This window comes from Saimiri boliviensis, chromosome 16, assembly GCF_048565385.1.
Source record: "Saimiri boliviensis isolate mSaiBol1 chromosome 16, mSaiBol1.pri, whole genome shotgun sequence".
In the NCBI taxonomy this organism is placed as follows: domain Eukaryota; kingdom Metazoa; phylum Chordata; class Mammalia; order Primates; family Cebidae; genus Saimiri; species Saimiri boliviensis.
The window spans coordinates 10,714,493-10,740,257 of NC_133464.1; the positions used below are offsets into that span (position 1 = coordinate 10,714,493).

Below are 25,765 nucleotides of genomic sequence, written 5' to 3' on the forward strand. Positions count from 1 at the left end.
TCTCTTTTTATATAACCATGTGTCATTTTTCTGCAGGTTATAGAAGTACTGGAATACAGGAATGGACTTTAAAACTGAAACTTCTATGAAGGCCTTCAATTGCATGAGGTTATTGCTGTAAAGCAGTTGCTGGCCCTGGTCTTTCTCATCAGTCAGTTCACTTTTATTTTGGCTGCTTGCTGCTGACAAGACCATCTTATCCCTTTCTTATCACTGTCAGAAGGCCCTGGCCTGGGCGGGGCAGAAGCAGGGGCACAGAGAGAAAAGTGCTGCTGTCTGCGGCCCACAGACTTTTATTCCATCACTTACATCGCTTCCCGTACATTTCATTCCACAGGAACATAATATTAGACATTCCTCCCAGGAAAGAAAATAGGTTGATTAATTTGCACACATGATCATTAATCCAAAACAGAAAGTCCAAACTGAACAATAATTTGCCCCCTTATCAAGTTATGATCTTTTAGACCAAAGATCATTGCCCAGCATGACTCATACAGCGAGAATCCCTTTAGCCCATCATGTCTGTCCTAAGGAAAGGTGAAGAAAAAGATGCTTCCTGTCATCTTACACACTTACCTCTCCAAGAACAGAAATAAGTAAGAAGGCCTAAGGAGAGCAAAAATCCACTCCCAAATTCTTCACCTACTTCTGCCCCTTCAAGACTTTCTACAGGTTGGTAAAGATTCTGAGCACTCCTTAATCAGCATTAGCAGGAGAAGGAAGAATGAATCCCACTGGAGCAGAAGTCTTCAGATCCAAGATCTTCCAAGACCAGTTCACAGTGGGCAGAAAAAGCCAAGCACATGTCCCTCACACAAGCTCAGACACTCTCAAGATGAAGAAATACTGCCGGTCACCTGCATCCTCTTAATATCCAGGAACTGTAGCTCTGGAACTTCTTTTTATGCAAGGAATCTCAGACAATGAAAGAATAAGTACAAACAAATCAATAAATGACTTCTTAGGCAACATGCAGACTTGATCTTGACACCCCCTGCCTTGAATCTTGAAGAAAACTCCTTCAATGTGGTCACCCACAAATTCTACAATGGCATGCTCATGAACCTACAGGAATTTTACACACCTCATAACACATGCATTAGAAAATATCAACTGCAGTACTAGAGAAATGTTGACCACTATACATTAATAACTGACTCCTTGGGAAAATAATGTCAAGTCTATTCCATGATCAACTGTTTGGGCTGCCTTTGATACAATGTTCTTTCTTCAGTGTATATCAGCCCTTAGGGCCATTCATATACTTCACCCCAAGGATTTTGGCAGGCTATTGAACAAAGTGTCCATTTGATACTTAAAAACCCTCTTATCTCAGATCTGGTAATTCAGTTTTAAACATCTGCACTATTTCCACATTCACTTTATATCTGCACATAAACCATAATGAGAAAAAAGCCTTGCCTTAGAAATTCACAAATGCCCTAAGCTGGAACACAGTAGTTGCTCAATAAATAATTGTTTAGTGAAAGTAAAATGTACTTATCAAGTGGGATTTAGATCCTAGGGATGACGGAAAAGAAGCATAGAAAAGCCTGTCAACTATCCCAAGTGGTATTTAGGGATCTCCATTCTGCAGGACGGGAAAGAACTGCCAGACACGGGCTGAGCTGAGACAGATGTTTCTGCGAGAACACTCAGCAGACAATGCTTGCCTTCACTTCAGAATTTCCCATTTTTGTTCTGTCTTCTCAGTAAGTCAGGTCTTTCTGGGAAATATTTATGAAATATTTTCTTGAATCAGAGGTCTCCTTCAGTTATTTGCTTTCCTAACAGAAAGTGTACCCAAGGGAACACTCACATTTTTTTTTTCTGTTGAAAGACTGAGAAAGTACATACACTTTATTAAAAAGAAAAAGAAAATCTCATTTGGCGTGAAGGTTGAGCAGGCAGGCTGGGTGTTCCTGCCACCTCACTACGAAGTATCCTTGTTATTCTTTTTCATTTTCTTTTTGGGCTTAAAGTTCTATGATATTATGAGAAACAACAAAAGGCCTTTACATAAATTATCTAAGTACAAAGGTGGCAGACATGCTGAGGAGGACAGAACTCATGGCTTTGGCTCTCTGGCTTCAACAGAAGGAAGCCTTTGTTAAATTTTCAGCAAGGATCCTTCTGTAAGTTCTTGTCCTCAATGAAACATTCCTCTCCAGAAAAAAAATTAATTATGTAACACAATTTAGACCCTCGATTCATTTCAAAACCAGAGCAAAAATCACGTCCTGTGCATACCTGCAAGTATTTACTCAAATATGCCTTAGGGTCTTGTAAAACGTTCCTTCTGGAACATAGAAAAGAAGGGTCTAGCCCAAGATGGGGTCTCAGAAGCTAGCCCTGTATGTGCAAGGGAAAGGGAAGAAACAAATCTGGATAAGATGGCCTTAGAAAGTAAGAAATTGTTCAAATATGTCAAATCCATAAGGAAGGGATTAAGACAACATTTCTGTTTTGTGCTAATGCTTCCTCATAACCTAGAAAACTGCCTGGTACATAAGAGGGCAGACCTTGGATGAATAAATGAAGGAATGACATCCGAAGTGTAGTGATATGGGAAATATCAGCAATTACGTGTGTTCAGGACACAAAATGAAAAAATTGTCTTTGTGTACCATGCCTTCATGAAGACTGGGGTAAGAGAAGTTGCCGTGGGGGTGCTTCTTCAAATACCACCTTGCCCACTCCACAATTGCAGAGCAAAACACAGTCTGGGTTTCTGCAAGCCACTTGGGAGAGATCCTGCGGGACTCCTAATCCCTTCAGTGGAAGCAGTCTTCCTGTTAGATTGCCCAGGTGGCATTCCTGGGAGTCCAATACTTCTGTTACCACTTGTTCTCTTTCTCATCAAGCCAATCACCAGAGTCAAGGTAAAGGACAAGGTCAGGATGCATCAGGTAAAGCAAGACAGAGTCAACAACAAGATGGGCAATTGGATCCAAAGTCCACAGGGATGTTCTCCTCCCTCACTTTGAAGAATCTCAGAGAACATTTTAAATCTTCTGGCCTAGGCAGGTGGAGTGGATGTACAGAGAGGAGAACCAGACACAGTCTGATACCCTGGCTCACTTCGTATCTGCGGCCTTCCCTTTATGGATCTCAGGATCCTTCTAAGACACGTGTATTTCACTCACATACTGGCTGCCCTTTGGCATGTGAGCAGGGTTGTGGAATAGAGGGGAGGAGTGGGGTGTAAGGGCAAAGCAACCTTCTAGGTGGAGGAGGTGCAGCAAAAATGTCATTTTGTAGTGGACAGATAGATGTTAAAAGATGTACCCAGAGTAGAATTAGCTGCATGTGGTGGCACACACCTGTAATCCCAGCTACTCGGGAGGCTGAGGCACGAAAATCACTTGAACCCAGGAGGTGAAGGTTGCCATGAGTCAAGACTGCACCACGGCTCTCCAGCCTGGGTGACCGAGCAAGACTCTAAATAAATAAATAAATAAATAAATAAAGTGAATAAATAAATAAATAAAGTGAATAAATAAATTAAAAGATGTGGGCCGGGCGCGGTGGCTCAAGCCTGTAATCCCAGCACTTTGGGAGGCCGAGGCGGGTGGATCACGAGGTCGAGAGATCGAGACCATCCTGGTCAACATGGTGAAACCCCGTCTCTGCTAAAAATACAAAAAATTAGCTGGGCATGGTGGCACGTGCCTGTAATCCCAGCTACTCAGGAGGCTGAGGCAGGAGAATTGCCTGAACCCAGGAGGCGGAGGTTGCGGTGAGCCGAGATCGCGCCATTGCACTCCAGCCTGGGTAACAAGAGCAAAACTCCGTCTCAAAAAAAAAAAAAAAAAAAAAAGATGTAACCAGAGTAGAAATTTGTCAAGTATGCATTTTAATTTTTTGAAGGCCATTGGTTTGCGGATGTTGGGTGGTGAACCATGAGTACAAACGTGGGAGGCCTCAAAAAGTGCCCTCTAACACCAAGAGACCAGCAGAATCTGATGCTGGAAGCCTGGTGACCCCATCTAGAGGTGGAAGAGCTCACTGGAGAATACATCTACTGTGACCAATGAACCCGGCAGACAAAGTGCACCCTCTTGGTATCAGTTTCCACTAGAAGAAAAGACAGGGGCTGAATCTTGGTCTACAAACTCAAATGGGGTTGGGGGGAGAAATGCCACATATCTTTATTTTCTACAAATCAGTTTAGTTGTCATTGTGATCCTACCTTCTTCCCTACTGACAGGAAATGAGATTCATTCTTGAGGTCCCCACACTAATCCAGGCCTATGCCATGATTCAGTGTCCTACACAGTGCCAGGATGTCACAGTCCCTCGGGCCACTGGCCATCCATCACGCTGAGTACAGCTGAGATGTTCCCTTCATTTCTACAACAAGCACCTGCAGCTTCTTGCTTGGGTGGGGCAAGGACGTATTCAAGAAGGTGTTTCCTGAGTTCTCTTAGCCAGGATGCACCCAGGAGATTCCTCTCTGGAGACTTGTCGCATTCTCAAGAGGCTACTGAGAAGAACCAGGAACATTACTACTGCTCTCCTGGCCCTGTCCACCCACCAGACTTGGTGAATTTATTTTAGTTTAAGGAAAATTCTTCTCTGGTCTTATCTCTTCCCAGGCACTATGCTGCTTTCTGTGAGACGGTCCCTCCCCTTGAAACTTTGGCTTTCAGAAACAAAGAAAAAATTTTAAAAAAACAGAAAGTTTCACAGACAACTTCTGCTTTCCACACTGACACAAAATTTTCCTGGGGCAAGAAAACACAAACGTAGACCAGCTCTATACCAGGATGTGATGAAAGAGAAAACCACGGAGGGGAAATACAAACATAAACTAATATTCAGCTATACATATACAAGGATAGGTCAGAGATAAAGCCCAGATTAGCAATATTCAACAGGTGTTTAGGACATCAGATTTCTTCATGACAGTCCCTTAAGCTGGACACAGATGGCATATAATGCCACATCCCCAATTTGCCCTAAGATGGAGCCAGTAGAAACCCATATGGCCATGAATATCAAATCGCCTTAGTGGCCCAAAGTACAGGAACAGATGACAACTGGTCACCTCGCACTGCAGCCCCCTCCCTAGGGGCTGGCTGCCCTGGAGCCATTGGTGACAACTTCATGGACAACTTTTGTTACCTTTAGTTGAACTAAATAATCATATTTTTCCAGATAAGCATTTGCTGAATCAAGCTCTATTAATTCCCTGTTACACAAATTACCACAAAGTGGCTTTAAACCACAGAACTTTATTCTCCACAGTTCCAGAAGCTGGAAGTCTAAAATTAAGGTGTCAGCATGACCACGTTAGTTCTGAAGCCTCTGGGGGAATATCCTTCCCTACCTCCTCCAGTTTCTAGTGCTGCAACAACTCTCGGTGTTCATTAGTTTGTGGATGTCCCCGTTACACATGGCATTCTCCCTGTCTGTCTCTGCGTCCATATTTCCCTCTGCTTATCAGGACACCTGTCTTACTAGATTTAGGGTTCACCCTAAACCAGTTTGACCTCATCTTACCTTGATTACATCTACAAAGACTCTTTTCCAAATAGGGTCATATTCACAGGTTTCAGGTGAACATGAATCCTGGGGGGACACTCTTCAGCCCAGTACAGAAGCCACTTATAGAAAGGTATACACCCAGTAGTGTGGGCTGCTTGACCATATACACATGTTGGCAACTCAAAGCTCTAGAAAAGAAGCCTCCTTTCATCATGAACTGTATTGAACAGCTTGCTGCAGCTGCCCGGCGCTACGGTCATCTGGACACTAGAACAAGATGTAAGGGCAACTGACCCATGATTAAAAGAATCCAGAATGTCTCCTTTACCCTTGAGCAGTGTGGAAACAAATTCCCAACTGCAGATGGGAGGCAGAGCTATGGGACACCATAGGAACAGAGACTGAATGGTGGTGAGACCCCAAGACAACTATTAGGTGTTGAGAAAACCCTCTCTCTCTTCTCTATCATGGCTGTCAAAACTTAAAAAGGAGGAAGTCACCAGAGTGTCACTGAGACCACAAGAAAAAAAAAAAGCCAAGGTAGCCTCAGGAAGCCAGAAGCCACTCAAAAGCTAGCAAGAATGTGAGGATCACACTCACGATGTAAGGTAGTTAAGTGAATTGGCACCACTGGGATCAGGAGGTTGAGTCTGGGATGCCCTTTTGCACCATTGCATTGGCCTGGTATGGGGAAGGGAGGGCAGTGGGTAGGAGGGGTGGGATTGTACATCGATGGAGAAGCCAAGGGCAAGAAGGATACCTGTATAGCAACTCCTCAAAGTTTCTCTGATCAACTAATCAGTATTGGGGAAAATGACATTTAGATTTTACCATATATTTATATTTATCAAAACATGTATATCAGCTTACCCTGCTTTATTAAAATGTGGCAAAATGTAGGGACTCCAACTTCTATAAAACTGGCATTCCTTGGCATTTAAAGTGGTATACTGGGATAAAGAAAAAGAACAATGCTGTGATTGTTTTTCATGGCAAAATACATTTTTCCCTTGTCTGCTGCTGGCATCTTAGTGATTGGTTCCTTCCCGTCCCACCTCCCTCTGTGAATCACAGTTCTGTAAAGACTCGAGCCTCTTCCATCTAACTTTAGTATTTTCCTCCTCACTGGGAGTTCATCTTCTGGGACCCCAAATGCAATACTGATTCAACAATCTCGCAGTTTTGCACACAAAAAAATTGATAGAAATATATTCACTAGATGTGAAATCATGTTACCATTTAATTCTTTCCTATTTCTCTGCCCGATGCTCCATGTGGTAAAGCAGGACTCAAGAGCCTTGGCATCCATGAGATAGGATTTTTGGTAAGCCAGGCAAATTGAAATATGCGATAAAGAGTTTCTCCTTTATTCAATCAAGAATATCGATAAGGGTGTAGTTTTCTCCTAATGTCCAAAATCATGACTTTATTTGAATCCTCTGTAAGTGTTCAAAAGGAAATGCTGATGGAAATGAATATTATGTATTCCTGTTAAAAATTTTCAGCATAACTTTGGGGGAAATATAAACTCTGTGGATTAATCAAGTATCATTTATCAATATAGCAACAAATATTTATTGTGCATTTTTGTGTCCTAAGCACTATACTATTATGCCTTTTTATAAAACAAGACTTGTAAAATTGTACTATTATGTCCAAAGCCACAATAAGTAATTTTTAAAATTGCATTTGAATGATAACTAGCATGAAGGCAATGGAAGAAATCACAAAGGAAAAAGAAACCTAGATTTTACTGCATGAAAATGTAAGCCCTCTGTTTCTCAAAATATAAGCCAATGTAAAAGGCTTATATTTATATAGTAATTACACAGCTATATGTATATATAATAATTATATAAATATAAGTTATATAAATTTAAACCAAAGTACAAATATATATATATATATGTAAACCAAAGATTATGTCTTTGATACCTAATAAAATTGTGTAATATAATAAGACACTGAGATCCCAGTATGTAAATGGCTCACAAACATGACATTCACAAATGAGGACATAGACTAGTTTACAACTATTTGAAAAAATTAACTTCAGTAATAAATCAAAGAAATAAAAATCAAAACAGCCACAACAATGAAAAACAACTTACCAATTTAGCCAAGACATGTTTAATGATAACTGAGAAACTACAATCTATTTTTGTATGAATCTTTGAAGTAAGGAAAAATAACGAATTGCCACTTTACCCTCCAAGCATAACAAAATGAAAAGGAAAATCCACATCAATAAATAACAGAAGAGAGAATCTCTGAGGAAAAATAAGTTCTTAATTAATAGAGTTAGAGAACTGCAGATTTGGATGAAGGCAGATTATAGCCTGGGGATCTGTTGCATCTCCTGAGAAATTAGGGAACAATTTTGGCTATAGGGAGCTGGAAAAAACATAGGAGAAGCCAGCAGGATGAGAAAAGGATTTCCAGCTGTACATATTCACAACAAAGCTCCTTACCTCTTCACCTTTGCCTCCAAATATGCTCCTCCCTCTTTCACATCTCAGTACGTAGTGTCAACATGCTCACAGTTACTTAGGCCAAAAGGCTACTATCCTATCCTCACACCCCATATTCAAAACTCCAGCAAATCCCATTGGCTCTTCCTTCAAAATCTGCTATGGTCTGAATGCTTGTTCTCCACAAAATTCATATGTTGAAATCCTAAACTCGAAGATGGCAAAATTAGAAGGTGGGGGCTTTGAAAGATTATTAGGTTATTGGAAAGATACCCTCACGAGTGGGATCAGTGCCTTATAAAAGAAGCTAGAGAGGGACTCCTGACCCCCTGTGCCATGTGAGGTTAGAATAAGACAGCTGCTTATGAGGAAGTGGACCCTCACCAGAGACAGAGTCTGCTGGGGCCTTGATGTTAGACTTCCCAGCCTCCAGAACTGTAAGAAATAAATTTCTGTTGCTTATAAACCACTAAGCCTACTGTATTTTTGTTATAGAAGCCTGAAAAGACGAAGACAATATCTAACCAAAATCCAACCTTTTCTTGTCACTTCTGCCCCTACCATCCAAGTTCAAGATACCAACTCCTCTCACCCAGAATGTGAATTATAATAAGTAGCCTCCTAACTACACTTCTTGCTCCCATTCTTTTCCACCTTTAGAAAAAGTGATACATAGTTCCCAGAAAATCTTTTTTGTTTTTGAGACAGAGCTTCACTCTATTGCCCAGGTTAGAGTGCAGCGACATGATCTCAGATCACTTGAACCCAGGATCTCCGCCTCCTGGGTTCAAGTGATTCTCCTGCATCAGCCTACCAAGTAACTGGGATTACAGGTGCATGCCACCAAGATAGGCTAATTATTATTTTTCATTTTTAGTAAAGACAATGTTTCACCATGTTGGCCAGGCTGGTCTCAAACTTCTGCCCTCAAGTGATCCACCTGCCTTGGCCTCCCAAAGTGTTGGTTAGAACAGTCATGAGCTACCACACCCAGTTCGAGAGAAATTTTTAAAAGCACAAGTAAGATTGTGTCATTCTTTAGCTCACCAAATCCTCCGTGGCTTTCTATCTTCTCAGAATAAAATCACACTATTGACCATGACCTACTACAAAGACGTACATGATCCCAAACTGCCTAGAACTTTCTGTCTCTCATATCCAACTACTTGCTTACATTAACTGCAATATTATTCTCCCAGATATTAACCCATCTCACTCTCAATTCATCTAAGTCTCCTCTCAAATCCTCCTTAAGAATGACTTATCTGGTAACTCTCTTTCTAGTATCCACTTGCAACCTCTATTTCATTACACTCTCTGGCTTACCTTGCTTTGGATATTCTCATAGTCATTATCACTATTTTATGCATAATTGTCACTGTTATCTGCCTTCCCTGCTAGGATATTAGTTCCATGAGTGCAGAGTCTTGGCTGTATTCATAGCTGTAGCCTCTTGAAATGTACCCAAAACACAGTCTCAACCCAATGAAATGTAGCTGAATGAATTAATGAGAAAGACAATTACAAAAAGTTGGTGAAACAACTTCAAGCCTTAACGGATTTTATCAACTAAAACCCATTCCACTTAAAAGGATGTGCTTTGGTTTATAAAGCAACGTAAAAGTAAATATTAAGACACTAAAATGTGTGTTACATCAATTTCATTACATTACGATCATATATTATATTTTATATATAATGTAATTAAGATATACAACATCAGTTACATTACACTTTTCAATATCCCATAGCTATTCCTTTATTTTTTATAATATAGTATATGTTGGCTCACTTGAGTCAGAAAAACAAATGTTTGTTTTAATCACTTTGACATAATGAAATGTTTATCCTTCTTTAATTTGGCATTTCAAATTCTGGGAATTTGCCTTAAGGGAAGAATTCAAAACTTGAGGGAAAATATAAGTACACCGAAAAAAATTATAAATTTAAAAAGAAAACCTAATGGTATCAGAGATTTTAATCTCAATCTTCAATCACCTAAGACCTCCCAGAATATCAGATGTTTAAACTGGTTAGGACAGCCCCAACTGCTGAATCAATCCCTTGTCATTTCACATAACCTGAATCAAAATGTTTTCCAATGGTAAGTGTCTATCTCTTTTCTTTTAAAATATACGTATGCATATGTTGAATGGGAAAGTAAGAAAATGCCAGAGAGAGTAAATATATGAGGAAGGAAAGCTTAAAGAGCTTCTTTTTTCAATTGACCATAAATATAAGAATCTATCTCTGGACTCTCACTTCTATTCCACTGATCTGTCAGCATATGCTGATATGCTGATATCAGATAACTTTAGATAGATGTATTTGTATGTTAGTCTTTAGCCAAGATAGGTATTACCAATTAGTAACTGTTTCTAAGATTTATGACATTGTCTATCTGGAATATGCACTAAAGAGCTTTTGCAGTTTTGTTTTTCTTTTTAACAGCAAAAAGAAGCTGGGATTGCTGGGTCAAATGGAATTTCTATTTCCAGGTCTTTGAGGAATCACCACACTGTCTTCCACAATGGTTGAACTAATTTACACTCCCACCAACAGTGTAAAAGTGTTCCTATTTCTCCACATCCTTTCCAGCATCTGTTGTCTCCAGATTTTTTAATGATCGCCATTCTAACTGTCATGAGATAGTATCTCATTGTGGTTTTGATTTGCATTTCTCTAATGACCAGTGATGATGAGCATTTTTTTCATGTTTGTTGACCTCTTAAATGTCTTCTTTTGAAAAGTGTCTGTTCATGTCCTTCAGCCACTTTTGAATGGGTTTTTTTCTTGTAAATCTGTTTTAGTTCTTTGCAGATTCTTTTTTCAATTGACCTTGGATATTAGCCCTTTGTCAGATGGGTAGATTGCAAAAACTTTTTCCCACTCTGTTGGTTGCCAGTTCACTCTAATGATTGTTTCCTTTGCTGTACAGAAGTGCTGGAGTTTAATTACATCCCATTTGTCTATTTTGGCTTTTGTTGCCAATGCTTTTTGGTGTTTCAGTCATGAAGTCCTTCCCTATCCCTCTGTCCTGAATGGTTTTGCCTAGGTTTTCTTCTAGGGTTTTTATGGTGTTAGGTCTTATGTTTAAGTCTTTAATCCATCTGGAATTAATTTTAGCGTAAGGTGTCAGGAACAGGTCCAGTTTCTGCTTTCTGCACATTGCTAGCCAGTTTTCCCAAAACCATTTATTAAACAGGGAATCCTTGTTTTTGTCAGGTTTGGCAAATATCAGATGGTTGTAGATATGTGGAATTGTCTTTGAGGCCTCTGTTCTGTTCCATTGGTCTATGTCTCTGTTTTGGTACCAGTACCACGCTGTTTTGATTACTGTAGTCTTGCACTATAGTTTGAAGTCAGGTAGTGTGATGCCTCCAGCTTTGTTCTTTTTGCTTAGAATTGCCTTGGCTATGTGGGCTCTCTGATTCCATTTGAAGTTTAAGGTGGTTTTCTTCCAGTTCTGTGAAGAGAGTCATAGGTAGCTTGATGGGAATAGCATTGAATCTATAAATTACTTTGGGCAGTATGGCCATTTTCACAATATTGATTCTTCCTAATCATGAGCATGGAATGTTTTTCCATCTGTTTGCATCCTCTTTTATCTCCTTGAGAGGTGGTTAGTAGTTCTCTTTGAAGAGGTCCTTTACATCTTTTGTTAGTTGTATTCCTAGGTATTTTATTCTCTTTGTAACAACTGTGAATGGCAGCCTGTCCTTGATTTGGCTCTCTTTAAGTCTGTTATTGGTGTATAGGAATGCTTGTGATTTCCACACATTGATTTTGTATCCTATGACTGCTGAAGTTGCTTATCAGTTTCAGGAGATTTGGGGCTGAGATGATTGGGTCTTCTAAATATACAATCATGTCATCTGCAAATAGAGACAATTTGCCTTCTTCCTTTCCTAATTGAATACCTTTTATTTCTTTTTCTTGCCTGTTTACTCTGTCTAGAACTGCCAATACTGTATTGAATAGGAGTGGTGAGAGAGGGCACCCTTGTCTAGTGCCAGATTTCAAAGGGAATGCTTCCAGTTTTTGCCCATTCAGTATGATAGTGGCTGTGGGTTTGTCATAAATAGCTTTTATTATTTTGAGATATGTTCTGTTGATATCTAGTTTATTGAGGGTTTTTAGCATAAAGGGCTGTTGAATTTTGTCAAAGGCCTTCTCTGCATCTATGGAGATAATCATGTGGTTTTTGTCTTTAGTTCTGTTTATGTGGTGGATTACATTTATAGACTTGTATGTTGAACCAGTCTTGCATCCCCAGGATGAAGCCTACTTGATCGTGATGGATAAGCTTTTTGATGTGCTGTTGCAATAGGTTTGCCAGTATTTTATTGAAGATTTTTGCATCTATGTTCATCATGGATATTGGCCTGAAGTTTTCTTGCTTTGTTGAGTCTCTGTCAGGTTTTGGTATCAGGATGATGTTGGTCTCATAATATGAGTTGGGGAGGATTCCTTCTTTTTGGATTGTTTGGAATAGTTTCAGAAGGAGTGGTACCAGCTCCTCTTTGTATGTCTGGTAGAATTTGGCTGTGAACCCATCTGGACCTGGGCTTTTTTTTGATTAGCAGGCTATTAATAGCTGCCTCAACTTCAGCTGTTTATTCTATAAGGGGCTACCCCTTTGCTCATCTCCTCTCATGCTTCTCCTCCTGCCATCATGTGAAGAACATGTTTGCTTTTCCTTCCACCATGACTGTAAGCTTCCTGAGGCCTCCCCAGCCCTGTGGAACTGTGAGTAAATTAAATCTCTTTCCTTTATAAATTTCCCAGCTTTGGGCAGTTCTTCATAGCAGCATGAGAATGGACTAATACAGTAAATTGGTACCACAGAAGTGGGGTACTGCTATGAGGATATCTTAAAATGTGGAAGCAACTTTGGAATTGGGTAACAGGCAGAGGTTTGAACAGTGTGGAGGGTTCAGAAGAAGACAAGAAAGTGTGGGAAATTTGGAAGCTTCTTCAAGATTTGAAGGGTTCAGAAGACAGGAAGATGTCAGAAAGCAAGAAACTTTCTGGAGACTCACTTAAATGGCTTTGAACAAAATGCTGATAGTAATATGGACAAAGGAATCCAGGATGAGGTGCTCTCAGATGGAGATGAGAAACTTTTGGGAACTGGAGTAAAGGTCATTCTTGCTATGCTTTAACAAAGAGACCTATGGCTTTTTGCCCCTGCCCTAGAGATCTATGGAATGTTGATCTTGAAAGAGGTGATTTAGAGTATCTGGTGGAAGAAATTCTAAGCAGCAAAGCATTCAAGAGGTGACAGAGCAAACACATTTGGAAAATTTGCAGCTGAGGGCAGTAGAGAAGAAAAATCCATTTTCTCGGAAGAAATTCAAGCTGGCTACATAAATTTGCATAAGTAATGATAAGCCAAATGTTAATCTCCAAGACAATGGAAAAAATGACTCCAGAGCATGTCAGAGACCTTCACAGCATCCCTTCCCATCACAAGCCTGGAGACCTAGGAGGGAAAAATGGTTTCCTAAGCCAGACCCAGATCCCGCTCCTGCTCTGTGCAGCTTTGAGAATATGTGCAATCTTGGGACATGGTGCCCTGAATCCCAGCTGCTTCAACCCCAGCCATAGCTAAAAGGGGCCTATGTAGAGCTCAGGCTGTTGCTTCAGAGGGTGCAAACCCCAAACCTTGGCAGCTTCCAGATGGTGTTGGTCCTGCAGGTGCACAGAAGTCAAGAATTGAGGTTTGGGAACATCTGCCTAGATTTCAGATGATGTATGGAAATGCCTGGATGTCCAGGAATAAGTCTGCTGAAAGGGCAGAGCCTTCATGGAGAATCTCTGCTAGGGCAGTGTGGAAAAGAAATGTAGGATCAGAGCCCCCACACAGAGCTCCCAATGGGGCACTGTCCAGTGGAGCTGTGAGAGGAGGGCCACTGTCCTCCAGAATCCAGAATGGTAGAACCACCAACAGCTTGCACCATGCACCTGGAAAAGCCAGACACTCAATACCAGTCAATGAAAGCAGCCAGGAGAGAGGCTGTACCCTGCAAAGCCACAGGGGCAGAGCTGCCCAAGGTTATGGGAGCCCACTTCTTGCATCAGTATGACCTGGATGTGAGTCACGGAGTCAAAGGAGATCATTTTGGAACTTCCAGGTTGAATGACTACCCTATTGGATTCTGGATTTGCATGAGGTCTGTAGCCCCTTTGTTTTGGCCAATTTCTGCCATTTGTAAAGGGTGCATTTACCTAATGCCTGTACCACCATTGCGTCTAGGAAGTACCTAAGTTGCTTTTGATTTTACAAGCTCATAGGCAGAAGGGACTGTCCTTGTCTCAGGTAAAATTTTGGACTTGGACTTTGGGTTAATGCTAGAATGAGTTAAGACTTTGGGGGACCATTGGAAAGGCATGATTGTGTTTTGAAATGTGAGGACATGAGATTTGGGAGGGGCCACAGACAGAATGATATGGTTTGGCTCTGTCCCCATTCAAATCTCATTTTGAATTGTAGTTCCCATAATCCCCACATGTGGTGGGAGCTAACTTAATCATGGAGGCAGTTTCCCCCATGCTATTCTCATGATAGTAAGTTCCCACAATAAATGATGGTTTTATAAGGGGTTTCTCCCTTCACTCATCTCTCATTTTTCTCCTTCCTGCCAAGTGAAAAAAGATTTATTTGCTTCCCCTTCTGCCATGATTGTACGTTTCCTGAGGCTTCCCCTGCCCTGCACAACTGTAAGTCAATTAAACCTTTTTCCTTTATAAATTACCCAGTCCCAGGCAGTTCTTTATAGCAGTGTGAGAACAGGCTAATACACTTAGTCAAAGGCAAATACAAGCAGAGAAACTCAAATGGATGAGCAGATCAAGATACCCACCAAATTTCAAAGCCTCTTACAATCTTTTGTACAGCCTTATGAGACTTTTCATGGCAAAAATAATACTTAAATATTGAATATGTGCAAAGGAAATTTACTTGTTGTTGGATGTTTTCCCAAAGTTTTCTCAGTATTAAAAAATGCCCATCGATGGCAGACTGGATAAAGAAAATGTGTTACATATACACCAAGAAATACTATGCAGCCATAAAAAAGAATAAGATTATGTTCTTTGCAGGAATACAAATAGACCTGGAGGCCATTAACCTTCACAAACTAATGCAGGAACAGAAAACCAAATACCTCATGTTCTCACTTAAAAGTATGATGAAAATACATGGACTCATTGAGGGGAACAACACACAATGGTGCCTATTGGAGGGTAGAGGACAGAAGCTAGGAGGAGGGAGAGGATCAGAAAAAAATTGACTATTGGGTACTAGGCTTAGTACCTGAGCAGTGAAATAATCTGCACAACAAACAAACCCTCATGATATGAGTTTACCTATACAACAAACCTGCACATGTAGCCCTACACCTAAAATAAAAGTTTAAAAAAAAAACAAAACATATCCTTCTAATTTCCGGAAGTTGATTTGGTTCTAGCCTTGCCAGAGAAATATAAATCTAGCTAAGAATAGGGTTTGACAACATGGTTCCCTGAAAAGTACTCCTCTGTGCTGTAACTTACACACCAGAGATCCAAGGCAGGGTTTCTGTGGGCCAGGAAAGCTGCTGCTACTGCAGGATCCTGTCAACATCACACTGAATCATCGTCCACGGTGATGAATGCCCATGATCATAGTGTTCTCATAAATACTATATAATTTAATGTTGATGGAGTCACTGTAGTGAGCAGTGAGATTCTCCACTCAAAACATCAACGCTTGTTAAATTTCACTAAAGAATTCTGAACTGGACTAGGGAAAGTCCAATCTTTCAGCACAGAAAGACTAAACTGCCTGATCTTCCCTAAGCTAGCATTTGCCCCTCGATTGAAGGTGAACTTCTGCTTTGGAAAATCAGAGGTTATTTCTCCTGAAGGCAGGTAAGCTGAAGTCCCTATTTAGGATGTAATCTATGATTGTCTCTGTTGGGCTAGGCCTAAACAATGAACCAGGGCTGTGATCCAGCAAAACCTCCATTTGGAGACTTCACCAGATAACTGTTTGTTGGCAAGATCAGGGTCAGTGTAACCTAGCTTGGTGTAAGCCTGGACTTTAAAGACTTGAAGTGATGGGATAGGTAAATTGGAGAACTGCCAATTTTCCTATATGTGTACAATGGCAATAAAACACACTAAGTATCATGATTGTCATTTTGTATGCAGCAGATATGATTCACGTTTTATTTACAAATAAAAACTGATCGGTGATCTGAAATTCTTCATTAGTGAAATTTAACAAGCAGGTGTTTTGAGTGGAGAGATCTCACTGCTCACTACAGTGACTCCATCAACATTAAATTAGATGGCACCTGTAAGAGTACTATGATCATGTAAACATGTCATACAGTGCTGTTAACCATACTCGCACAATAGACCAATCCCAGTAAGACACTGGATGACATGGTTTGTTGCTAATGCAACATGGTTTTCTTTATGTAGCTGGGTCACTGATTAGTTCAAAAGAGGAAGTGATACCTGTGGGTATTCTTGACTGCTTACGACAGGGAAACCAACCCAGCTCAAGACTTAATAAGCAACACCTGATCATCCTGGTAATCAAATGAGCTGTAGCAAGAATATGAGCTCCTGGATCAAAAAAAAAACCCCATAGAATCTCCATAAAATATAGCAAAAACTACAGACTGGTCCCGGAACCTTTCATATCCTAAGCTTCTTCTCTAAGAAGCTCTTTTTTAAAGTCTCTCTCTTTCTCCAGAGATGAAGCAGAACATGCTGACATAGACAACTTGACAAACGCATTTTAATGCTTCTGTTATTAATGCAGTTGCATAAAAATGAACATGACAAAATGTTAACAGCACAATCTTACTCAATAATGTGAATAACAGAAATCAAGCTGTACACCATTCCCGACCCCCTCCTCTACTCCACCCCAGGGGATATATTCAGTAATAAGCTAAGAATCAAGGATAGAGTGGTGATATCTGTTTTGCACATTACTTAAAACATTTTTTAAAGCATTTCATTTTTTAAGGAGGCTAAAAATATCTACAAAAAGCCACATCCTAATGTTATATAGCTAACCATAGAACATGACCCACTTCCACTCTATCAGAGACTGAATCTCAGAATTTCAGGATGAGATAGTAAATCAGTATTCACCTTGCAGCTTTTCTCCAACTTCCTTCCTGGGCAAGGGACAGGAATGTGAATTTGGTGAAAGATCCTGAATCAGCACTGAAGACGACATCATCCGAGATGAACGCCTTGTGATTGGATGAAACAGTATCACCTGCCATGGGCTAAAAAGGCTTATCTGATAAAGCACAGGATTCTGATATTGAAAGGTGATTAAGGAAGTCAGAGCATGTTAAATATTAAGCACTTCTTGGAATGTGAACACTGTGTTAGAGGTTGCTGCATCATAGGAAATGAATCTTCAGAGGGCCTCAAGGTCTTTGGCTCTAACACTGCTGAAGCTCAAAAATGTCCAAGTATCTAATGAGTTCCAGAAACAACACTAAAAGGAAACATGACTGCTTGAGGGCACGCCCCAAATCTCCAGATGTTTTCTATTCAGGCTCCAATGCCATTGCCCTCCAAAACCTGAGGAAATACGGTTAAATCTATCATCTTGGCAAAATTCAAATGAAAACTCTTCTTTGACATTGTATTTGTTCTTATTTGAAAAGTTTACTCTCCCTCCTCCATAATAGTATCTGGTTTCTCTGATTCTTCCTGATGCTGCCACAAATGCCTACTTTAGTCTATAAATATTTATTGAGCACCTACTATGTGCCAGCACTCTTTTAGGCACTAGAGAGGTAGATGCGGTGACTAGCAGGTCTTGACACTCCTTGTCAAACTATTTAAACCATGATTTCAGCAATATTTGACTTTTCTGACTTCAAGTCTATGGTGTCGCTTCACACTGGGACAGTCTTTTCCTGCCTCTGGTACTGTGTAACTCATAGCCCTCTAGCCTACAAGAATTTCCACTCCTAGAGCATCTGATTGCCCCTTCTTAAACAAAAATGATCAAACTTTTCAGGAGTTTCCATCCTCAACTATCAGCCAGTACAGCCATCTTCAATATTCTGTGTACAACATCCAACTTACTTCCCACCTTTTCAGATATGCCCATTCCAATCTTACATCACTATAGTCTCTATTAATGCATGACAAAAATAATACATAGTTATATTATTATTTATAAATAACCTAAATAACACTACATACCTGTCCACTTGTGGCTCGGAACATCGAGAAATACTTGTCTTCCACCTTTGCCTCATTCAAATACCCTCCTCATCTTCATCCTTCTTTTCTTCTTTTCCTCTTCCTCCTCCTTTTTTTCCCTCCTTCCAGGATGTTCTCAAAGCCCAACTTTCCTATAAAGATTTTTCTACTACCTCTAGAATTAACTTTTTACAAAACAATGTTGCTGTGGCATCAAGGTACTCCAAATATGATACTTACATTTTGAAAACCTATCATGTATGTTTATACCTGAAAGGTATTCCTATGTTTCTGATAATTTCAGTGCTTATGTTCATTACTCCACTCTGTATTTGTATATTAATTTAGAAAATTTCTTTTTTTTTTTTTTTTTTTTTTTTTTTTTTGAGACAGGCTCTCACTCTGTCCCCAAGTCCGGAGTGCAGTGACATAATCTCAGCTCACTGCAACAACATCTGCCTACTGGGTTCAAATGATTCTTGTCCCTCAGCCTCCTGAGTAGCTGGGATTACAGGCGCACACCATCATGCCCAGTAATTTTTTGTATTTTTAGTAGAGACAGAGTTTCACCATGTTGGCCAGGCTGGTCTCAAACTCCTGACCTCAAGTAATCCACCTGCCTCAGCCTCCCAAAGTGATGGGATTACAGACATGAGCCACCGCGACTGGTTGATAATTTTTTTTGAGTAAGATTACTAAGCAAATGGTCCTTGATATTCATTATTTGAAACACAGTAAGACAATACTCTTCTACCACTTCTATGGAAGCTGATAACTTGGAAGATAAAAGAAAAAGAAATTAGCAAGTATAGATTTCTTATCTTTGCTTCATTTGGTATTAGATTATTAGATTTAGGGAGAGGAGAGGTGGAGGAGTTTTTTTCATTTTTGTTTTTAGAAGGAATGGGTTCTTTTGTGTGCTTTTATTGGATAGAGCACTGGATCCAGAAAACTTAGTATATAAGTCACAGATGATCTCCTAGAAATTGGCCCTGCACCCTTAAGAAACCACTCCACATCTTTGCAAGACAACTCTTCTCTCAGAAAAAATGAAAAAGTTGGACTAAAAGGTTCTTTGATCCCCTCAGAGTGCAACTGTTATTTATAGTTTCCCAAAAACTGTACAAATTACCTGTAAAATTACCTTGGCAGAAAAGTATGCCTAGATCATAATCCCTTCACCTCCAATTTGTATTTACTGATATTCCAGGAGTTGGAAGATATACTTAGGGCTTCAGAATATTTCACTGACAGTAAGCAGCAACAAAAATGCACTATTAAAAAAGGGGTATCATTCTATTATTAAACCTTGGTGCACACCCTAAGAACCATCTAAGCCATTACTGGACGCACTACTAAATGGTTAATGAATCACACTGCATTAACTCCTGAGCAACATTAACAATGTAGAGAAACAACCTAATAAATTCAGGATGGTAAATAGTCACAAAACATTACATTATTATCACTTAAATTTATCCACATGTAAATTGGATTAATTGGATGCAAATGAACGTTGGGGAACTTAAAAGCCACTTAAAGTTTTCATCTAGCCCTTACATAGGGTCAAAAAGGCAGCCCACATAAAGAGGGGAGTGGCCAGGTGCTACACGTCATAATCTAGGCTTTCAACCACAGCTGGGATTTTGAGGTACGAAGAGAAAGAATAAAACATTTGTGTGAAAGATGAGATAATATAATAAAGGGGACCAGTCTCATCTAAATGGTGCTCTTCAACTGGAAACTTAGTAAGTTCCCTCAATGCATTGGGCACAAACCTCCCCCTACCTGCACTTAAAAGAATGCAGGAGGTACTGGCCCACACGTTTCTGTGCGCTTGTAATCAAGGTGATGAGAAAACGAACCAATGCTCAACCCACAATTAGGAAAAAGGTTACATGCTAAACTCTTAGAGATTAATGAATTCATATAAATTCAGAGAGAGAGAGAGAATAAATCCTACAGCCTGGAGTTCCCGGGTTTCCTACAGAAACATTGGGGAGGTCAGGAAGTCAGTGTTGGAATGCTAACTCTGGCCAGGCCCCTGGCTTTTTAGTGGCCTGTGTCGCCAGTATGGTGGGAATGGACAGCTTCACAAAGCCCAAGAAGCCTCTACATCGCAAATGGAAGGACGTGAATATACACGGCGAGGAAATGAACGCTTTCAGTGCTTGTAGAAGAATAATGTCATTCTCGGTAATGGAGATGTTGGGAACTGAGAAAGAAAAGGGTGGCAATTTTGCCATGAACAATTCCAATTTAGGACGGTTTTTTTCAAGCAATAACACTGGGCTCTTCCTACAGTCAAGAGACAGACTCAATTAGGAATGTACCCTGAGGGCATTCTGTGCAATTGCCATCCAAGGGACAAACTGCACTCAAGCAGCACAGAAAGGACTGCTGTCTCGCATCCAGCTTACAGCTCAGCTCGGCCGCCTACTAAAAGCTTCATAAGGAGCAGCATCTAAAACACAGGCAGATTCCATTAACAGTTGGGTCAGACACATAAAAATGTATGCGTCTCTGTAGCTATCTGTACCGTGTAGAGTTGGAAAGAAGAGCGGTGTTCGTTTTGAAGCTTTCCCTTTCCAGGTCCGTTCCTTGCTGACCACGGTGGCCTCCTAACACGCTCCCTCTTTTGCTCTCTCCAAATTCTCGAAGCTAGATTCTTCCTGCTGCTAGACTAAGCCCTAAAATATAACTGTGACTATGCCTCCCTCCACCCCGCTCAAACACCTTGCGCAGTTCCCAGCCCTGCCCTGCAGAGTCTAATTCCTTCTCTCTGTGCTTCCTGTCTTATCTTCTAGTATTATCTCAGTCTGAAGCTCTGAAAACTGAATCACCCAGCACATCCTGTACTTATCCCCAAGTGTCGATCTTGGCCGTGACTAGCCCCTTTCCGAAGTTGAATGCTCTTCCCCTATCTTCCCCAGCTCCATTGCAAGGGTTCTAGAAACATGCTCATCAATTCTCTGATATCTTTTTTGAGAGACAGGACCTAATTGCTGTCTTCTTGAATGTGGGATGGGCTTAGTGGCTCGCTTCTAACAAATAGAATGAAGCAGAAATGATGAAAATACCCTCAAACCCAGATGCTGTCTCCTCGGTATTATTTGTGTGCTTGTGGTCATTCTCTCTCTCTTTTTCTCTCTCACTGCTGGCTCTGGGAGAAGCCAGCTGCCAAGTCATGAGGACACTCAGGCAAGCCTGTGGAGAGGCCCACATGGGTAGCCACGGAGCCCTCTTGGCAACAGCCAGCAAAGAACTGAGGCCTCCTGCCAGGAGCCATGAGAGCCAGCCATGTGGAAGCAGATCCTCCAGCCCCCTTCAGGCCTTCAGATGACCACTGGCCAAAAACTTGACTGCAACCTCATGAAGAGTCCTGGGCAGAATCCCCGGCCAATCTGTTCCCAAGTTCCTGCCCTAGGGAAACTGCAAAATAATAACTGTTTGTTGTTTTGAGCCACTGTGCTGGGGAGTGATTTGTTATGCAGCAATAGAAACTAACAATAATAATAACTAGCTAATAGGTAACTATTACATAAACTGACTCATTTTCAAATGTCTAACTTCTAAGCACAATTTAACTCTCAGATTAAATGTCTCCTCCTCCATGGATCACTCCTAGCTCACCTGGATAGAAACAGTGTCTACGATCACATAGGTTAATCTGTAGCTCTCTTGTAGAATTTCATATCTCTATTACAGTGGCATGTACGACTTGAAAAATGTTCTCACCTATTGGAAGTTAAGCTCCTTCAGGAAGTGGTCCCAAATGTACCCTCTTACTGTTTCATCAGAGGAGCTAGGTGCATTTTTTTTTAACATGCTAAATATTTGTCCAGAGAATGAGCACCCAGATTTCAAATTAAAGTTTCTTTCCTTGATTGAAATTCTATTTGTGTTTATTGTTATGATATTAGTTAAAAGTTCTATGTAACGCTTGGTGCAGTGCCTCACACCTGTAATCCCAGCGCTTTGGGAGACCGAGGAGAGCAGATCATGAGGTCAGGAGTTCAAGACCAGCCTGTCCAGCATGGTGAAACCCTGTCTCTACTAAAACTATAAAAAATTAGCTGGACATAGTGGCATGCACTTATAGGTCCAGCCACTTGGGAGGCTGAGGCAGGAAAATTGCTTGAACCTGGGAGGTGGAGTTGCAGTGAGCTGAGATCGCAGCACTGCATGCCAGTCTGGGCAACAGAGCAAGACTCGATCTAAAAAAAAAAACTTCTTTGTGACTGCAGAAGCAAAAGACCATATAAAAAGTGTTTCATTCCTTGATAGCCTTCACAAAAGGGGAAAACTGTCCAAGGTATAATAATTAATGTATCAAATTTACCAAGCTGATTAGGTAAGAGGAATTAAAACATGATCATTTTGGTGTTGGTCCTTGTAAAAAGCTGACACAGAATCGAAAGTAGAGGCATGGAAATAAAGAGAGGACTAGTTCCTAACCAGATAATAAAGTCCTTGACAAGTTTTCTTCCACTTGGAAGACAGAAACTTTTCTTTTTCACATTGTCTGTGAGCTGATATCATCCCCTAGACCAGGCGTCCCCAAACTACGGCCTGCAAGCCGCATGCGGCCTCCTGAGGCCATTTATCCGGCTCCCCACCGCACTTCAGGAAGGGGCACCTCTTTCATTGGTGGTCAGTGAGAGGAGCACAGTATGTGGCGGCCCTCCAACAGTCTGAGGGACAGTGAACTGGCCCCCGTGTAAAAAATTTGGGGATGCCTGCCCTAGACCATTTTCACTCTCCTTAGTGGAGACTTCTCGAATTTGCTTTGTACAATATTAATGAAGCATCATCAACAACATATGAAAAGTGAATGTGTATTTTTGATTATATATATCTAAAGCCCAGGCCTCCGATTTCCTCTGAGTAATGGAAAATGTGAAAGCGGATTATGAATTGAGCATGAAATGTTCAGAGCATTTTGGCTTTTAAAAATGAAAGCACAAAAATCACTACGCTTTGCTGGAGCTCCCCAGACATAATTGCGTAAAGGGAAGGATCCTTCCTGCCAGCCCTTGTCTTTGCCACTGGTGAAAGGAAAGGTTGTCAAAGCCCTTCTCACTGCTGCCTTTGACATATTTCTAGGACGTCTATTATCAGTCGGTGTTCGGTACCCAATGGAGCTCAGATTCAGGCAGGAAGAGCCCAAGTAGACAAATCGTACCCACCTCTTATGCTATCAGATCTGATCCTTGATCGGAAGCAACCATAATAAACCTACTGAGACATTTTGTACAGGGATAATTGTTTTCATAGTAAATCAGTATCCATTTACAGATTATTATATACTGTAAAACTTTTATTTATGTGTGGACGATTATGCATTCTTAACACATAAGACATAGAATCAGCTGGCTCCCTCCCCTTTCCTAAGCAACCAAGACAACAAAAAAACAGTCAGTTCTTGAGATCCAGTCACTCCCAGCTGGCTTTCCAATGTTAAGGTAATGTCGTCCTGCTCACAATTTTAATAAAGTAAAAAAAAAAAAGTATCATAGTCTTCCATTTCCAAAGTACATCCTTAGAATTTCGACTACTACTGTTCCACCCTCTGCTCCCAAAATGGGGATAACATTTTAAAAGACTGGAAACCCTTTGAGGAATGTTATTCAGACTGTCAGGCATTTGATTACAGAGCACCTCTGCATTATTTTCTACACTAGATAAATGAAATAAAGATTTAGGTAATAATTCCAAGAATTTAATCAATGTTAGCCATCAATATAGGTCATCCGAGACAGTATAATTTTAGTCTTTCGTGATAAAAGTTTTCAGCCTGGATTTTCTAGATAAACAACTCTATATTTCTCTTTGTCAGTGTGAATAAAGCTTTAGGGGGAATAGGGAGGAACTTCACCTTTTTTTTATTAGACATAGCTGCCATCCAAATCGCCACTCTTAACAACATCTTGTATCCAAACCAAACTAATGAATTGTAATGCACTGTTGTGACGAATTTTTTTATTAGTCGTGAAACTAGGCTCTCCCCTCACCTGACATCTTGGTTAGTTTGATCAGCATCACCTCAAGTCCTGCTGAATTTTAACTGGCAGAAGAAGGTCATCAACAGCACAGATATAGATTAAAGCAACACCTATCTTAATACAACTTCCCTAAAATGGAAGTGCAGCAAACTAGGACAACAGAAAAGCAACCACGCAAGTCAAGAGGGAAGTCGAGAGACAGAAAAAGAGGCAGAGGAAATCCATAAGCACTCAGTGAGGGAATTCGACAATCCTGTGGTTGTCTAGAAAACACTAAAGTAAACCGCATCTGATATATGGAGGAAGCTACTGACCAGCCGTGATTCTGTAAGGCTGTGTTTAAAATAAATAAATAAAGCAAAACAGCCTTTTCAGTGAACAATGAAAGATAAACCTAAACTATTTTCAGTATAAAAAATACCCAGCTGTCACACTGGCCTCCTGATCACTTCTACAGACAGGACAATCACTACTGAGAAGGCGACGGGGCGTCCCGGCTGCTGAGGAAAGGGCTGGCTTGTGCCTGCCATCCTGCGTCAATAACGGCGTCACCTGCCACTTGCGGAAATGTTCCAGTTTGGACAACCAATTGTTTGCTCGCCGTAATTTTCAGTGTATTACTATTTAGAGGGAAAAAACAATGACATAATAAATACATGTACAACCTTAAAGAAAACCCTCTGTCTACTTCCTTCATTCTGATATTCCTTAGTCTTGGTGAGAGGAACCTATAAGTGTAGTGTTATCAGCAACATTCAACTTGACCTTTCTAATCCAGCTGATAGTCTCCATCTCTCTATCTATCTATCTATCTATCCCTCTCTCCACACATGCCACAATTTCTTTCTGGTGCTGCCTTTACATATTTGCCCAAACCATCCCCCAAACAAGAATCGGCTCTTGCTTGCCAGGGTACTTTAACCAATACTAAGACCAAGACTCACTTTCTCTCACATATCCCACTTCATTCTGCCTCACTGGGTACAGATCCTAGAGAAGAAAGTGTATTATTTAATGTATATTATATTTATTTGCTCAGGCATAGCTATTAATATGAATTGGATGGAATATAGATACAAAGTGACATAATCTACTGCCCAAGCTTGGGTGCACGTGCGGAAATGCTGGCTGCTGACCAGGAGCTCCACTGCCCTCTGACTGGAGAAGCTCAGAGACACCTCCCCCTGGGGGACTCACAGTACCCCACTCTTCTGCTTCAAGGGCATTGTTCCAGATACCATCCAGCAACGAAGAAAAATTCTTGGCCTTATTTTTCTCATTTATTTTTAATTTCTCTTATTTTCTGTCAACTTTTGTAAACCTTTTTCAGTCCTTCTGCCACTAGGTGCGAAGTACGTGAATATCAAGCGTGGCTCTTGCCTACATAGATCATAAAATTTAGAAGAATCAGGAAAACAAGAATCATATAGTTGCAGTACAAAATATGATGTAGTTATGTACCATAAAGTGGCTATGAAGTGTATTACTGTTTTGAAAAAGAAAGAAATCACTTCCATTAAGGCAGGTATAAAACAAAAGAACTAACCATGAATAGGATTAAAA

The 25,765-nt window shown here is 40.6% G+C and overlaps 1 protein-coding gene across 3 annotated transcripts in view; it reads right to left on the reverse strand.

Annotated features, from left to right (window-relative positions):
* Nucleotides 1-25,765, reverse strand: part of LOC101038956 (putative methyltransferase-like protein 21E) — a 230,132-nt gene that overhangs the window by 107,422 nt on the left and 96,945 nt on the right. The gene's annotated exons all lie outside the window — the stretch shown is intronic.